Source organism: Ranitomeya imitator, chromosome 4, assembly GCF_032444005.1.
Source record: "Ranitomeya imitator isolate aRanImi1 chromosome 4, aRanImi1.pri, whole genome shotgun sequence".
Classification (NCBI taxonomy): Eukaryota; Metazoa; Chordata; class Amphibia; order Anura; family Dendrobatidae; genus Ranitomeya; species Ranitomeya imitator.
In genome coordinates, this window is record NC_091285.1 from 8400902 (window position 1) to 8419235 (window position 18334).

At 42.4% G+C, this 18334-nt stretch overlaps 1 protein-coding gene across 5 annotated transcripts in view; it reads left to right on the plus strand.

Annotated features, from left to right (window-relative positions):
• The first annotated feature begins 950 nt into the window (after positions 1-950).
• Positions 951-18334, plus strand: part of MICAL3 (microtubule associated monooxygenase, calponin and LIM domain containing 3) — an 84108-nt gene continuing 66724 nt past the window's right edge. For 4 of the 5 annotated variants that reach the window (XM_069762907.1, XM_069762903.1, XM_069762904.1 and 1 more), the window contains exon 1: positions 17962-18098. The gene's annotated coding sequence lies outside the window, so the exon portion shown is untranslated. Of the gene's footprint in view, positions 1233-17961; positions 18099-18334 lie in introns of those variants that run through there. The other variant, XM_069762906.1, reaches the window with a different exon arrangement.

The window sequence follows — 18334 nt, forward strand, 5'->3', positions numbered from 1 at the left end:
CATTCCTACGTTTGTCTTTTCATCTTGCTAACAGTCATTATATGTGGGGGCTGCCTATTCCTTTGGGGTATTTCTCTGAGGTAAGTCAGGCTTGTATTTCTATCTTCAGGCTAGTCAGCTCCTCAGGCAGTGCCGAGTTGCATAGGTAGTTGTTAGGCGCAATCCACTGCTGCTTCCAGTTGTGTGAGGATAGATCAGGTACTGCAGTCTACAGAGATTCCACGTCTCAGAGCTCGTCCTATTGTTTTGGGTTTTTGCCAGATCTCTGTATGTGCGCTGATTACTGCACGCTGTGTTGCCTGATTGCCAGCCATAACATCTCTCCTTCTGTGCTCTCTCCTCCTGTGCTCTCCTCTCCTGAGCTTCCTGCTCCTGTGCTCTCTCCTCCTATGCTTTCTGTCTCTGCTCCTGTACTCTCTCCTCCTGTGCTCTCTCCTCCTGTGCTCTCCTCTCCTGAGCTTCCTGCTCCTTTGCTCTCTTCTCCTGTGCTCTCTCCTCCTGTGCTCTCTCCTCCTGTGCTCTCTCCTCCTGAGCTCCCTGCCCCTGTGCTCTCTTCTCCTGTGCTTTCTGTCTCTGCTCCTGTGCTCTCTCCTTCTGTGCTCTCTTCTGTAGTTTGCGGCTCAGGATATCTTCTTGCTGCCAGTGAATGGAGACCTCTCACACCCACAGATCCCATGCTGATCTGATAACAACTAGTTATAAACATATCCCAGTCTGACACACTGCAACAAACCACCAGCACAGCACGGAGATGAAAGCAGCTGACATTTACACTGTAACAACCCCTCAGCTCTGAGATGTACTAGACCTGTTAGTAAGGCCACAGATGGTTTTGGATGTCTGCAGCGACTGGAGGGTTAAGTGTCGAGATCGGTGATTGTGGCTGAGAAACGGGAAGTGAGAGCGGAAGTGGCGGCTGATACTCTGTGTACAGCCGGTAATCTGCGGGGGGTGGAGAGTCGGTGACCGCAGCGTTCAGCCGCCTGCTCCACACTCAGGATCCGGAGGGAAGACCTGGGCCGGCACCGTCCGCCTCCTCCCTGCTCCCTCCATGCACTTCTCTCTTGTTGCAACCACATTAAAGGGAATCTGTCACCCAAAAATTCGCCTATAATCTGCGGCCACCGGCATCAGGGGCTTATCTACAGCATTCTGTAACAGTGAGACGGATCCGCGGTAACGTCACAATATACGGAGCCGCCGACACCCGAGAGGCCGCCCACATGTATGAGGTAAGGGGAATCCCAGGGGTGCGACAAACAGGGGGCTTCATCACCATCACCATGGTAACCATGACGAGAACCAAGATCATCACTCAGGAGCCGGAGAAGGAGGCGACGTGTCTGATAGAAAAGGGGGAATGTTGTCTTCACAGCCAAAACATGAGAACAGGTAGAATACGGACGTGACAGCGGGGTCCTCCGTAACCGGATAACTGCCCGGAGATCACAGAGGGAGCAGCCATCATCAGCTACACGAGCGGAAACAGCAACACTCCCATCATGTATCACAGCCAGAATATACCATAATACTGCCCCTATATACAAGAATATACCTACTATAATACTGCCCCCTATGTACAAGAATATAACTACTATAATACTGCCCCTATGTACAAGAATATAACTACTATAATACTGCCCCTATATACAAGAATATACCTACTATAATACTGCCCCTATGTACAAGAATATAACTACTATAATACTGCCCCTATGTACAAGAATATAACTACTATAATACTGCCCCCTATGTACAAGAATATAACTACTATAATACTGCCCCTATGTACAAGAATATAACTACTATAATACTGCCCCTATATACAAGAATATACCTACTATAATACTGCCCCCTATGTACAAGAATATAACTACTATAATACTGCCCCTATGTACAAGAATATAACTACTATAATACTGCCCCTATATACAAGAATATACCTACTATAATACTGCCCCCTATGTACAAGAATATAACTACTATAATACTGCTCCTATGTACAAGAATATAACTACTATAATACTGCCCCCTATGTACAAGAATATAACTACTATAATACTGCCCCCTATGTACAAGAATATAACTACTATAATACTGCTCCTATGTACAAGAATATAACTACTATAATACTGCTCCCTATGTACAAGAATATAACTACTATAATACTGCTCCAATATACAGTATAAGAATATAACTACTATAATACTGTCCCCTATCTACAAGAATATAACTACTATAATACTGCTCCTATGTACAAGAATATAACTACCATAATACTGCCCCTATCTACAAGAATATAACTACTGTAATACTGCCCCCTATCTACAAGAATATAACTACTATAATACTGCCCCTATGTACAAGAATATAACTACTGTAATACTGCCCCTATGTACAAGAATATAACTACTATAATACTGCCCCTATGTACAAGAATATAACTACTATAATACTGCTCCTATGTACAAGAATATAACTACTATAATACTGCTCCCTATGTACAAGAATATAACTACTATAATACTGCTCCTATATACAGTATAAGAATATAACTACTATAATACTGCTCCTATGTACAAGAATATAACTACTATAATACTGCCCCTATGTACAAGAATATAACTACTATAATACTGCCCCTATATACAAGAATATACCTACTATAATACTGCCCCCTATGTACAAGAATATAACTACTATAATACTGCCGCTATGTACAAGAATATAACTACTATAATACTGTCCCCTATATACAAGAATATAACTACTATAATACTGCTCCTATGTACAAGAATATAACTACTATAATACTGCTCCTATGTACAAGAATATAACTACCATAATACTGCCCCTATATACAAGAATATAACTACTGTAATACTGCCCCCTATCTACAAGAAGCCCCTATGTACAAGAATATAACTACTGTAATACTGCCCCTATGTACAAGAATATAACTACTATAATACTGCCCCTATGTACAAGAATATAACTACTGTAATACTGCCCCTATGTACAAGAATATAACTACTATAATACTGCCCCTATGTACAAGAATATAACTACTGTAATACTGCCCCCATGTACAAGAATATAACTACTATAATACTGCCCCTATGTACAAGAATATAACTACTATAATACTGCCCCTATGTACAAGAATATAACTACTATAATACTGCCCCTATATACAAGAATATAACTACTATAATACCGCCCCCTATGTACAAGAATATAACTACTATAATACTGCCCCTATGTACAAGAATATAACTACTATAATACTGCCCCCTATGTACAAGAATATAACTACTATAATACTGCCCCCTATGTACAAGAATATAACTACTATAATACTGCCCCCTATGTACAAGAATATAACTACTATAATACTGCCCCCTATGTACAAGAATATAACTACTATAATACTGCCCCCTATGTACAAGAATATAACTGCTATAATACTGCTCCTATGTACAAGAATATAACTACTATAATACTGCCCCTATGTACAAGAATATAACTACTATAATACTGCTCCTATGTACAAGAATATAACTACTATAATACTGCCCCCTATGTACAGGAATATAACTACTATAATACTTCCCCCTATGTACAAGAATATAACTACTATAATACTGCCCCTATGTACAAGAATATAACTACTATAATACTGCCCCCTATGTACAAGAATATAACTACTATAATACTGCCCCCTATGTACAAGAATATAACTGCTATAATACTGCTCCTATGTACAAGAATATAACTACTATAATACTGCCCCTATGTACAAGAATATAACTACTATAATACTGCTCCTATGTACAAGAATATAACTGCTATAATACTGCCCCTATGTACAAGAATATAACTGCTATAATACTGCCCCTATGTACAAGAATATAACTACTATAATACTGCCTCTATGTACAAGAATATAACTGCTATAATACTGCTCCTATGTGCAAGAATATAACTACTATAATACTGCTCCTATGTACAAGAATATAACTACTATAATACTGCTCCTATGTACAAGGATATAACTACTATAATACTGCTCCTATGTACAAGGATATAACTACTATAATACTGCCCCTATGTACAAGAATATAACTACTATAATACTGCCCCTATGTACAAGAATATAACTACTATAATACTGCCCCTATGTACAAGAATATAACTACTATAATACTGCCCCTATGTACAAGAATATAACTACTATAATACTGCCCCTATGTACAAGAATATAACTACTATAATACTGCCCCTATATACAAGAATATAACTACTATAATACCGCCCCCTATGTACAAGAATATAACTACTATAATACTGCCCCTATGTACAAGAATATAACTACTATAATACTGCCCCCTATGTACAAGAATATAACTACTATAATACTGCCCCCTATGTACAAGAATATAACTACTATAATACTGCCCCCTATGTACAAGAATATAACTACTATAATACTGCCCCCTATGTACAAGAATATAACTACTATAATACTGCCCCTATGTACAAGAATATAACTACTATAATACTGCCCCCTATGTACAAGAATATAACTACTATAATACTGCCCCCTATGTACAAGAATATAACTGCTATAATACTGCTCCTATGTACAAGAATATAACTACTATAATACTGCCCCTATGTACAAGAATATAACTACTATAATACTGCTCCTATGTACAAGAATATAACTGCTATAATACTGCCCCTATGTACAAGAATATAACTGCTATAATACTGCCCCTATGTACAAGAATATAACTACTATAATACTGCCTCTATGTACAAGAATATAACTGCTATAATACTGCTCCTATGTGCAAGAATATAACTACTATAATACTGCTCCTATGTACAAGAATATAACTACTATAATACTGCTCCTATGTACAAGGATATAACTACTATAATACTGCTCCTATGTACAAGGATATAACTACTATAATACTGCTCCTATGTACAGGAATATAACTACTATAATACTGCCCCTATGTACAAGAATATAACTACTATAATACTGCTCCTATGTACAGGAATATAACTACTATAATACTGCCCCTATGTACAAGAATATAACTACTATAATACTGCCCCTATGTACAAGAATATAACTACTATAATACTGCCCCTATGTACAAGAATATAACTACTATAATACTGCTCCTATGTACAAGAATATAACTACTATAATACAGCCCCATATGTACAAGAATATAACTACTATAATACTGCCTCTATGTATAAGAATATAACTACTGTAATACTGACCCTATATACAAGAATATAACTACTATAATACTGCCCCTATGTACAAGAATATAACTACTATAATACTGCTCCTGTGTACAAGAATATAACTACTGTAATACTGACCCTATGTACAAGAATATAACTGCTATAATACTGACCCTATATATGACATTTCCCCTCCTCTCTTCCTGCATTGATGTGATGTTACACAATACCCCGGAGGCTCATACTGTACAATCCTATGATGCTTCTCATGTAAATTTATGCAAATTAATAGTTGTAAAATATTTAAAGGGACAGCACCAGTTCCGAAAACATTTTTTTTATTGTGTCATATTGTTTGTAGAATCCTCCAGGACTGTTCTGTTAGGAATGATCACAAGTGTTTCTAGTTGTCACTCAGGACTGCAGTAAAGCTGGGTGACTGGGTCGCCCCTCCGCTGTTGTTTTTGGCCCCATGTTTTTTGTATGAATCCTTAGTGACCCATGAAATGTAAACCAAATTCCAGTGTTTTCGTTCCCTCCGACCAATGTGACATAGCCGCCGATCGCCTCTCATTAGTCATAAGGAATAAAACACAAGATCTTTTTGTTTCATGATAAATAGCCGGGACGAGACAAAGGGCCGAGTGTCTGCCCCAATAATCACATCCTACACTGGTGGGATCATGGCAGGAGCCCAGAGGACTGTGCCCATTATATACCCTAGGGTATGACGACGATTCTACAGGGTGACACGACAGACCCCTGGACACGCTCACAGACCCCCACACTCATGTTCTTTTCTGACATTTATTTCACATGCAACAAATTTTTAAAAAAGTGAAGTTTCCCTTTAAAACTTAAAGTGACACCGCACCTTATTTAATGTCATAACATTATACTTTAAATAGTTCAGTTATACAGTGAAAATTGCCTTTTTTTGCCACGTAGGAATAATTCCCACCTCCATAAAGCCTAATGTCTGATTTGTGCCCTTCACAGAGACCAGACACAGTTTCCACCTTCTTAGTAATATTTACCCATTTATGCCTTACATTAACTTTGTGCTCCAAAAGTTATTTATCCCGCTTTGTGACCCACATTAATGTCCCTCTGTGTCCTAAAAAATAATATTCCTTTTGTGCCCCATAGTAATAATACAACTGTGTGCCCCATAGTAATAATACAACTGTGTGCCCCATAGTAATACAACTGTGTGCCCCATAGTAATAATACAACTGTGTGCCCCATAGTAGTAATACAACTGTGTGCCCCATAGTAGTAATACAACTGTGTGCCCCATGGTAGTAATACAACTGTATGCCCCATAGTAATACAATTGTGTGCCCCATAGTAGTAATACAACTGTGTGCTCCATAGTAGTAATACAACTGTGTGCCCCATAGTAGTAATACAACGGTGTGCCCCATAGTAATAATACAACTGTGTGCCCCATAGTAGTAATACAACTGTGTGCCCATAGTAGTAATACAACTGTGTGCCCCATAGTAATACAATTGTGTGCCCCATAGTAATACAACTGTGTGCCCCATAGTAGTAATACAACTGTGTGCCCCATAGTAGTAATACAACTGTGTGCCCCATAGTAGTAATACAACTGTGTGCCCCATAGTAGTAATACAACTGTGTGCCCCATAGTAGTAATACAACTGTGTGCCCCATAGTAGTAATACAACTGTGTGCCCCATAGTAGTAATACAACTGTGTGCCCCATAGTAGTAATACAACTGTGTGCCCCATAGTAGTAATACAACTGTGTGCCCCATAGTAGTAATACAACTGTGTGCCCCATAGCAGTAATACAACTGTGTGCCCATAGTACTGATACAACTGTGTGCCCCATAGTAATAATACAACTGTGTGCCCCATAGAAGTAATACAACTGTGTGCCCTGTTATGATAGGCAATTCAGTATCACAATGGACATAGCGATCAGAGCACATACAGTGATCTGACAATAACCCAAAATAATAGAACGAGCTCTGAGACGTGGGAACTCTGCAGACCGCAATCCCTAATCCTCTCCAAACAACACTAGAGGCAGCCGTGGATTGCGCCTAACTCTGCCTATGCAACTCGGCACAGCCTGAGAAACTGACTAGCCTGAAGATAGAAAAATAAGCCTACCTTGCCTCAGAGAAATACCCCAAAGGAAAAGGCAGCCCCCCACATATAATGACTGAGTTAAGATGAAAAGACAAACGTAGAGATGAAATAGATTCAGCAAAGTGAGGCCCGACTTTCTTAACAGAGCGAGGATAGGAAAGATAACTTTGCGGTCCACACAAAACCCTAAAGAAAACCACGCAAAGGGGGCAAAAAGACCCTCCGTACCGAACTAACGGTACGGAGGTACACCCTTTGCGTCCCAGAGCTTCCAGCAAAACAAATAGACAAGCTGGACAGAAAAAATAGCAAACAAATAGCAAAGAAGAACTTAGCTATGCAGAGCAGCAGGCCACAGGAATGATCCAGGGAAAAACAAGTCCAACACTGGAACATTGACAGGAAGCATGAATCAAAGCATTAGGTGGAGTTAAGTAAAGAAGCACCTAACGACCTCACCAGATCACCTGAGGGAGGAAACTCAGAAGCTGCAGTACCACTTTCCTCCACAAACGGAAGCTCCCAGAGAGAATCAGCCGAAGTACCACTTGTGACCACAGGAGGGAGCTCTGCCACAGAATTCACAACAGTACCCCCCCTTGAGGAGGGGTCACCGAACTCTCACCAGAGCCCCCAGGCCGACCAGGATGAGCCACATGAAAGGCACGAACAAGATCGGGAGCATGGACATCAGAGGCAAAAAACCAGGAATTATCTTCCTGAGCATAACCCTTCCATTTAACCAGATACTGGAGTTTCCGTCTTGAAACACGAGAATCCAAAATCTTCTCCACAATATACTCCAATTCCCCCTCCACCAAAACCGGGGCAGGAGGGTCAACATATGGAACCATAGGTGCCACGTATCTCCTCAACAATGACCTATGGAATACGTTATGTATGGAAAAAGAATCTGGGAGGGTCAGACGAAAAGACACAGGATTAAGAACTTCAGAAATCCTATACGGACCAATAAAACGAGGTTTAAACTTAGGAGAGGAAACCTTCATAGGAATATGACGAGAAGATAACCAAACCAGATCCCCAACTCGAAGTCGGGGACCCATACGGCGTCTGCGATTAGCGAAACGTTGAGCCTTCTCCTGGGACAAGGTCAAATTGTCCACTACCTGAGTCCAGATCTGCTGCAACCTGTCCACCACAGAATCCACACCAGGACAGTCCGAAGACTCAACCTGTCCTGAAGAGAAACGAGGATGGAACCCAGAATTGCAGAAAAATGGCGAAACCAAGGTAGCCGAGCTGGCCCGATTATTAAGGGCGAACTCAGCCAAAGGCAAAAAGGACACCCAGTCATCCTGATCAGCAGAAACAAAGCATCTCAGATATGTTTCCAAGGTCTGATTGGTTCGTTCGGTCTGGCCATTAGTCTGAGGATGGAAAGCCGAGGAAAAAGACAAGTCAATGCCCATCCTACCACAAAAGGCTCGCCAAAACCTCAAAACAAACTGGGAACCTCTGTCAGAAACAATATTCTCTGGAATGCCATGCAAACGAACCACATGCTGGAAGAACAAAGGCACCAAATCAGAGGAGGAAGGCAATTTAGACAAGGGTACCAGATGGACCATCTTAGAAAAGCGATCACAGACCACCCAAATGACTGACATCTTTTGAGAAACGGGAAGGTCAGAAATAAAATCCATAGAGATATGTGTCCAAGGCCTCTTCGGGACCGGCAAGGGCAAAAGCAACCCACTGGCACGAGAACAGCAGGGCTTAGCCCGAGCACAAATCCCACAGGACTGCACAAAAGAACGCACATCCCGCGACAGAGATGGCCACCAAAAGGATCTGGCCACTAACTCTCTGGTACCAAAGATTCCTTGGATGACCAGCCAACACCGAACAATGAACCTCAGAGATAACTTTATTCGTCCACCTATCAGGGACAAACAGTTTCTCCGCTGGGCAACGATCAGGTTTATTAGCCTGAAATTTTTGCAGCACCCGCCGCAAATCAGGGGAGATGGCAGACACAATTACTCCTTCCTTGAGGATACCCGCCGACTCAGATAAACCCGGAGAGTCGGGCACAAAACTCCTAGACAGAGCATCCGCCTTCACATTTTTAGAGCCCGGAAGGTACGAAATCACAAAGTCAAAACGGGCAAAAAACAACGACCAACGAGCTTGTCTAGGATTCAAGCGCTTGGCAGACTCGAGATAAGTCAAGTTCTTATGATCAGTCAATACCACCACGCGATGCTTAGCTCCTTCAAGCCAATGACGCCACTCCTCGAATGCCCACTTCATGGCCAGCAGCTCTCGGTTGCCCACATCATAATTTCGTTCAGCAGGCGAAAACTTCCTGGAAAAGAAAGCACATGGTTTCATCACTGAGCAACCAGAACCTCTCTGTGACAAAACCGCCCCTGCTCCAATCTCAGAAGCATCAACCTCGACCTGGAACGGAAGAGAAACATCTGGTTGACACAACACAGGGGCAGAAGAAAAACGACGCTTCAACTCTTGAAAAGCTTCCACAGCAGCAGAAGACCAATTAACCAAATCAGCACCCTTCTTGGTCAAATCGGTCAATGGTTTAGCAATACTAGAAAAATTGCAGATGAAGCGACGATAAAAATTAGCAAAGCCCAGGAACTTTTGCAGACTTTTCAGAGATGTCGGCTGAGTCCAATCATGGATGGCTTGGACCTTAACAGGATCCATCTCGATAGTAGAAGGGGAAAAGATGAACCCCAAAAATGAAACCTTCTGCACACCAAAGAGACACTTTGATCCCTTCACATACAAAGAATTAGCACGCAGGACCTGAAAAACCGTTCTGACCTGCTTCACATGAGACTCCCAATCATCCGAGAAGATCAAAATGTCATCCAAGTACACAATCAGGAATATATCCAGGTACTCTCGGAAGATGTCATGCATAAAGGACTGAAACACTGATGGAGCATTGGCAAGTCCGAATGGCATCACTAGATACTCAAAATGGCCCTCGGGCGTATTAAATGCAGTTTTCCATTCATCGCCTCGCCTGATTCGCACCAGATTATACGCACCACGAAGATCTATCTTAGTGAACCAACTAGCCCCCTTAATCCGAGCAAACAAATCAGATAACAATGGCAAGGGGTACTGAAATTTAACAGTGATCTTATTAAGAAGGCGGTAATCAATACACGGTCTCAGCGAACCATCCTTCTTGGCTACAAAAAAGAACCCTGCTCCCAGTGGTGATGATGATGGGCGAATATGTCCCTTCTCCAGGGATTCCTTCACATAACTGCGCATAGCGGTGTGCTCAGGCACGGATAAATTAAACAGTCGACCTTTTGGGAATTTACTACCAGGAATCAAATTGATAGCACAATCACAATCCCTATGCGGAGGTAGGGCATCGGACTTGGGCTCTTCAAATACATCCTGATAATCAGACAAGAACTCTGGGACCTCAGAAGGGGTGGATGACGAAATAGTCAGAAATGGAACATCACCATGTACCCCCTGACAACCCCAGCTGGACACAGACATGGATTTCCAATCTAATACTGGATTATGGGCTTGTAGCCATGGCAACCCCAACACAACCACATCATGCAGATTATGCAACACCAGAAAGCGAATAACCTCCTGATGTGCAGGAGCCATGCACATGGTCAGCTGGGTCCAGTATTGAGGCTTATTCTTGGCCAAAGGCGTAGCATCAATTCCTCTCAATGGAATAGGACACTGCAAGGGCTCCAAGAAAAACCCACAACGTTTAGCATAATCCAAGTCCATCAAATTCAGGGCAGCGCTTGAATCCACAAACGCCATGACAGAATACGATGACAAAGAGCATATCAAGGTAACGGACAGAAGAAATTTTGACTGTACCGTACCAATGGTGGCAGACCTAGCGAACCGCTTAGGACAATCAGAGATAGCATGAGTGGAATCACCACAGTAGAAACACAGCCCATTCAGACGTCTGTATTCCTGCCGTTCAACTCTGGTCATTGTCCTATCGCACTGCATAGGCTCAGGTTTAATCTCAGGCAATACCGCCAAATGGTGCACAGATTTACGCTCACGCAAGCGTCGACCGATCTGAATGGCCAAAGACATAGACTCATTCAGACCAGCAGGCATAGGAAATCCCACCATGACATCCTTAATGGCTTCAGAGAGACCCTTTCTAAAAAATGGCTGCAAGCGCAGATTCATTCCATTGAGTGAGCACAGACCATTTTCTAAATTTCTGGCAATATACCTCAATCTCATCCTGACCCTGACAAAGAGCCAGCAAATATTTTTCTGCCTGATCTACTGAATTAGGCTCATCGTACAGCAATCCGAGCGCCAGGAAAAACGCATCGATATCACCCAATGCAGGATCTCCTGACGCAAGAGAAAATGCCCAGTCCTGAGGGTCGCCACGCAAAAAAGAAATGACGATCCTAACCTGTTGCGCTGGGTCACCAGAAGAGCGAGGTTTCAAAGCCAGAAACAGCTTACAATTATTCTTGAAATTTAGAAATTTAGTTCTATCTCCAAAAAACAAATCTGGAATAGGAATTCTCGGTTCTAACAAAGAATTCTGAACCACAAAATCCTGAATATCTTGAACTCTTGCCGTGAGCTGATCTACACATGAAGACAGACTTTTAATGTCCATTGTAACACCTGTGTCCAGAACCACCCAAATGTCTAGGGGAAAAAAAAGACAAATCACAGTGCAAAGGAAAAAAAATGGTCTCAGGACTTCTTTTTTCCCTCTATTGAGAATCATTAGCACTTTTGGGCTTCTTGTACTGTTATGATAGGCAATTCAGTAACACAATGTACATAGCGATCAGAGCACATACAGTGATCTGACAATAACCCAAAATAATAGAACGAGATCTGAGACGTGGGAACTCTGTAGACCGCAATCCCTAATCCTCTCCAAACACAACTAGAGGCAGCCGTGGATTGCGCCTAACTCTGCCTATGCAACTCGGCACAGCCAGAGAAACTAACTAGCCTGAAGATAGAAAAATAAGCCTACCTTGCCTCAGAGAAATACCCCAAAGGAAAAGGCAGCCCCCACATATAATGACTGTGAGTTAAGATGAAAAGACAAACGTAGAGATGAAATAGATTCAGCAAAGTGAGGCCCGACTTTCTTAACAGAGCGAGGATAGGAAAGATAACTTTGCGGTCCACACAAAACCCTAAAGAAAACCACGCAAAGGGGACAAAAAGACCCTCCGTACCGAACTAACGGCACGGAGGTACACCCTTTGCGTCCCAGAGCTTCCAGCAAAACAAATAGACAAGCTGGACAGAAAAAATAGCAAACAAATAGCAAAGAAGAACTTAGCTATGCAGAGCAGCAGGCCACAGGAATGATCCAGGGAAAAACAAGTCCAACACTGGAACATTGACAGGAAGCATGGATCAAAGCATCAGGTGGAGTTAAGTAAAGAAGCAGCTAACGAGCTCACCAGATCACCTGAGGGAGGAAACTCAGAAGCTGCAGTACCACTTTCCTCCACAAACGGAAGCTCCCAGAGAGAATCAGCCGAAGTACCACTTGTGACCACAGGAGGGAGCTCTGCCACAGAATTCACAACAGTGCCCCATAGTAGTAATACAACTGTGTGCCCCATAGTAATAATACAACTGTGTGCCCCATAGTAATAATACAACTGTGTGCCCCATAGTAGTAATACAACTGTGTGCCCATAGTAATAATACAACTGTGTGCCCCATAGTAATAATACAACTGTGTGCCCCATAGTAGTAATATAACTGTGTGCCCCATAGTAATAATACAACTGTGTGCCCCATAGTAATAATACAACTGTGTGCACCATAGTAATAGCACCTTTTGTGTACCATAGTAATAATACAACTGTGTGCCCCATAGTAATAATACAACTGTGTGCCCCAGTAGTAATAATACAACTCTGTGCCCAATAATAATAGCCATTTGTTCCCCATAGTTATAATACCCCTTTGTGCCCATAGTAATAATACTTTTTGTGCCCCATAGTAGTAATACAACTGTGTGCCCCATATTAATAATACAACTGTGTGCCCCATAGTAGTAATACAACTGTGTGCCCCATAGCAGTAATACAACTGTGTGCCCATAGTAGTGATACAACTGTGTGCCCCATAGTAATAATACAACTGTGTATCCCATAGTAGTAATACAACTGTGTGCCCCATAGCAGTAATACAACTGTGTGCCCATAGTAGTAATACAACTGTGTGCCCATAGTAATAATACAACTGTGTGCCCATAGCAGTAATACAACTGTGTGCCCCATAGCAGAGCAGTAATACAACTGTCTGCCCATAATAGTGATACAACTGTGTGCCCCATAGTAATAATACAACTGTGTGCCCCATAGTAATACAACTGTGTGCCCCATAGTAGTAATACAACTGTGTGCCCCATATTAATAAGACCCCTTTGTGCCCATAGTAATAATACCTTTTGTGTCCCACAGTATTAGTCACCCTTTCTGCCGTATGGTAATATTGCTCCCACACAATAACAAATCTCACTTTGTGCCCCCTTTGATTGTCCCCCTTGACATTAGTGCCCATCTCTGTGCTTAATCAACAATAAAACATGATATTTCCCTTCCTGATGCCCACATCCGGCTCCTCTCCTGTGCACCAGCTTGGCACAGCTGCCAGCATCGGCACATCTGCTGCTTTAGCCCCCCCATACCCTACAATCATCATAAAGGGGACAGCGGGCACCGCTCTGCCATAGTATTCAGCTGAATGTGGCGGGCACCAGGTAATCTGGGGCAAGGGACCCAAACTCTTGATGCCCAGTCCTGGCCTCGCCACCTCTCCTGGGGCAGTGGGAGAGATTGCAGTTCCTGTCTCCTCTGTAGCTCTGCCACTTACCAGGGCAGAGGTGAGGCTGACTAATATTGGAACAGCGCCCCTTGTGGCCCATTATGCACACTGCAGATAGCACCCAGCTAACCTACAGGCACTCGGTTCTCTGGACACTTTATGGGAATGAGGCCGGGAGGTTAGAGGACGGTGCCCGCAGCGCCACGCTGGGCCTCAGGCAAAGCTTCTTGTCCTGATCCAGGAGGGGATTTGCAGTCTTGGTGCCGGCGTCAGATGGCCTCACTGTGTCCGTAATCCCATTAGGTCTAAGAGCCGGTGATTGCCCTTGGCCAACAGACGCACAAGATCACCCGGGCCGTTCCTAGAGGGCCGCGGGCAGAGGAAGGTCGCAGCCGGGAACAGGGGGCAAATGTGGGAACATACCCAAAATAGGGCACCGGGCCAAATGTCATGTCATGGGCATCTCCTGTATATAATTATATATGTACAGCTGGTATAACCTGGGTATCTCCTATATATAATTATATATGTACAGCCGGTATAACCTGGGTATCTCCTGTATATAATTATATATGTACTGCCGGTATAACCTGGGTATCTCCTATATATAATTATATATGTACAACCGGTATAACCTGGGTATCTCCTATATATAATTATATCTGTACAGCCGGTATAACCTGGGCATCTCCTGTATATAATTATATATGCACAGCCGGTATAACCTGGGCATCTCCTGTATATAATTATATATGTACAGCCGGTATAACCTGGGCATCTCCTGTATATAATTATATATGTACAGCTGGTATAACCTGGGTATCTCCTGTATATAATTGTATATGTACAGCTGGTATAACCTGGGCATCTCCTGTATATAATTATATATGTACAGCTGGTATAACCTGGGCATCTCCTGTATATAATTATATATGTACAGCCGGTATAACCTGGGCATCTCCTGTATATAATTATATATGTACAGCTGGTATAACCTGGGTATCTCCTGTATATAATTATATATGTACAGCCGGTATAACCTGGGCATCTCCTGTATATAATTATATATGTACAGCTGGTATAACCTGGGTATCTCCTGTATATAATTGTATATGTACAGCTGGTATAACCTGGGTATCTCCTGTATATAATTATATATGTACAGCCGGTATAACCTGGGCATCTCCTGTATATAATTATATATGTACAGCTGGTATAACCTGGGTATCTCCTGTATATAATTATATATGTACAGCTGGTATAACCTGGGTATCTCCTGTATATAATTATATATGTACAGCCGGTATAACCTGGGCATCTCCTGTATATAATTGTATATGTACAGCTGGTATAACCTGGGTATCTCCTGTATATAATTGTATATGTACAGCTGGTATAACCTGGGCATCTCCTGTATATAATTATATATGTACAGCCGGTATAACCTGGGCATCTCCTGTATATAATTATATATGTACAGCTGGTATACCCTGGGCATCTCCTGTATATAATTATATATGTACAGCCGGTATAACCTGGGCATCTCCTGTATATAATTATATATGCACAGCCGGTATAACCTGGGCATCTCCTGTATATAATTATATATGTACAGCCGGTATAACCTGGGCATCTCCTGTATATAATTATATATGTACAGCCGGTATAACCTGGGTATCTCCTGTATATAATTGTATATGTACAGCTGGTATAACCTGGGCATCTCCTGTATATAATTATATATGTACAGCTGGTATAACCTGGGCATCTCCTGTATATAATTATATATGTACAGCCGGTATAACCTGGGCATCTCCTGTATATAATTATATATGTACAGCCGGTATAACCTGGGCATCTCCTGTATATAATTATATATGTACAGCCGGTATAACCGGGGCATCCCCTGTATATAATTATATATGTACAGCCGGTATACCCTGGGCATCTCCTGTATATAATTATATATGTACAGCCGGTATAACCTGGGCATCTCCTGTATATAATTATATATGCACAGCCGGTATAACCTGGGCATCTCCTGTATATAATTATATATGTACAGCCGGTATAACCTGGGCATCTCCTGTATATAATTATATATGTACAGCTGGTATAACCTGGGTATCTCCTGTATATAATTGTATATGTACAGCTGGTATAACCTGGGCATCTCCTGTATATAATTATATATGTACAGCCGGTATAACCTGGGCATCTCCTGTATATAATTATATATGCACAGCCGGTATAACCTGGGCATCTCCTGTATATAATTATATATGTACAGCCGGTATAACCTGGGCATCTCCTGTATATAATTATATATGCACAGCCGGTATAACCTGGGCATCTCCTGTATATAATTATATATGTACAGCCGGTATAACCTGGGCATCTCCTGTATATAATTATATATGTACAGCTGGTATAACCTGGGTATCTCCTGTATATAATTGTATATGTACAGCTGGTATAACCTGGGCATCTCCTGTATATAATTATATATGTACAGCTGGTATAACCTGGGCATCTCCTGTATATAATTATATCTGTACAGCCGGTATAACCTGGGCATCTCCTGTATATAATTGTATATGTACAGCTGGTATAACCCGGGCATCTCCTGTATATAATTATATATGTACAGCTGGTATAACCTGGGCCTTTCCTGTATATAATTATATATGTACAGCCGGTATAACCTGGGCATCTCCTGTATATAATTATATATGTACAGTCGGTATAACCCGGGCATCTCCTGTATATAATTATATATGTACAGCTGGTATAACCTGGGTATCTCCTATATATAATTATATATGTACAGCCGGTATAACCTGGGCATCTCCTGTATATAATTATATATGTACAGCTGGTATAACCTGGGCATCTCCTGTATATAATTATATCTGTACAGCCGGTATAACCTGGGCATCTCCTGTATATAATTGTATATGTACAGCTGGTATAACCCGGGCATCTCCTGTATATAATTATATATGTACAGCTGGTATAACCTGGGCCTTTCCTGTATATAATTATATATGTACAGCCGGTATAACCTGGGCATCTCCTGTATATAATTATATATGTACAGTCGGTATAACCCGGGCATCTCCTGTATATAATTATATATGTACAGCTGGTATAACCTGGGTATCTCCTATATATAATTATATATGTACAGCTGGCACCTTTCCTGTGTCATTATATAGTACTGTACAGACTGTATCACTTGCTGCAGCCTTGAGTGTTGTACACAATAGTCACAAATTATAACTAATCATTCTACTCTATAATGATGTCACTGGTATCAGGAATATGCAACATGGAAGATAATAGCAATAATCAATTATATATTATTATTTGTTTTTCGGTGTCCTGTCTCTTTAAATCTGTTACCGCACACCAGTGGGCGGAGCCTAGCAATGATTGTTGCTTTCCCATTGGTCCTTCATGCTCGCTCAGGCCCCGCCTCATTACTGCTATTATATTTTTCACACTCCTTTTCAACCAATCGCGTGTCCAGAATGGGTCGTACCATCTAAACTATTATAGGGGGAGAGCGTTTCTTTTCCTGAGCCCCAGCGCCGGTCTGCACGTTAGCACTACGATTATCGGTGAGTCGTCTGTACACCGTGCGCTCGGTTTGGAAGGGTGCGGGTTTCTGAGCGTCCACCAGGCCTTCTCCCCTCCTGCGCTGGCAGGTGGTCTGCTCCGGTGGGCGGCGCCGGCGCGCAGTGCTGCGGCTTCTGCTGCTGGATACAATGTTGCAGCGCGGATCTGCCCGGCGAGGTCCTGGAGCCGCCGCTGCTCGCTGAGCGCACACGGCCGGGCGGGGCCGGCACTTCCCGGGAGGCGGCTCGGAGGTGAGCGCTGGCGGCCGGCGCAGCGGTGTAACCCCTTCTCTCCCACCAGGTGGATGTTTAACCCTTGCAGGTCTGGTGCCGGCGGCGCTCCTCCCGGCCCAGCAGGGCTGGTGGCTGCCCCCGTGCAGCGCGGTGCGTGATGGGTGGTGGTCGTGCACCGTGACCTTGGGAAGGACCGGGGAACCACAAGTGTCAGCATGGCCTGGGGTCGCTGGGGGTTGTAGTTCTCATCTCTG